The 834-nt window shown below is 41.1% G+C and overlaps 1 protein-coding gene across 1 annotated transcript in view; it reads right to left on the bottom strand.

The window, feature by feature from the left end:
* Positions 1-834, bottom strand: part of HEPHL1 (hephaestin like 1) — an 81,646-nt gene that overhangs the window by 28,465 nt on the left and 52,347 nt on the right. The window lies entirely within an intron of this gene.

Genomic DNA, 834 nt, shown 5'->3' with positions numbered 1-834 from the left:
ACACTACACTTTTTTCTAAAACTCTTGATAAGAAAATAATTTTCTTTTGAGGTTCTTTTCTTTTTTTCTTTTCTTTTTTTTTTTTTCACTATAGGGCACATGCTTGCCAGAGAGACAGAGAGACAGAGAGAGACAGAGAGACAGAAAGTGAGAAATCACCCCCCAGGGCAGATGGCCACGCAGCAATCCCTTCTCCTCCATTCTCCTCTCGGGATCTTGGGCATGTACACACACGTGTCTGGCATGAGTTTAAGTTACTGGGTCCGGGACTTGAACCGCTGTCGACTACATGGGAGTCCGGCGACATGGCCATTACGCTAACTGCTGGTCCCTCTTTTGAGGTTCTTATACTATCATTTTCCTTTTTTTTTTTTTCAGAAAAAGAGAAATTTTTGCTGTAGAGCACATGCACTCACCAGAGAGATGGAGAGAGACAGAGAGACAAAAAACAAGAAATATCTCCCAGTGGGGACGGCCACTCTGCAATCCCTTTTCCTCCATTCTCCTCTTGGTATTTTAGGTACCCATTCATGTGTAGCTGGCATGAAATTTTAGCTGCTAGATCCAGGACTCAAACCGCAGTCAAATATATGGAAGTCCAGAGACATAACCATTAAGCCATCTGCTGGTCCCTCATTTTTTAAAAACACATCTCTTCCTTGGTTATGAAATCATTTTACTCTGTCAATCCTTCATTTGCCAATAACTTTGCAATTGATTCTAGATGTTACCGGACATTCCTTTACTGATTAATTGAGCTACACTGTTTAAAAGATTTTCAATCAACTGACATATTTGCACATCTGGTCAGTGGAAAGAGACTCTTCAAGGGAA

This window comes from Tupaia chinensis, unplaced genomic scaffold (assembly GCF_000334495.1).
Source record: "Tupaia chinensis unplaced genomic scaffold, TupChi_1.0 Scaffold140218_1, whole genome shotgun sequence".
NCBI lineage: Eukaryota > Metazoa > Chordata > Mammalia > Scandentia > Tupaiidae > Tupaia > Tupaia belangeri.
Note: the sequence above shows the minus strand (reverse complement) of the source record. Positions and strands in the feature narration are given on the sequence as shown.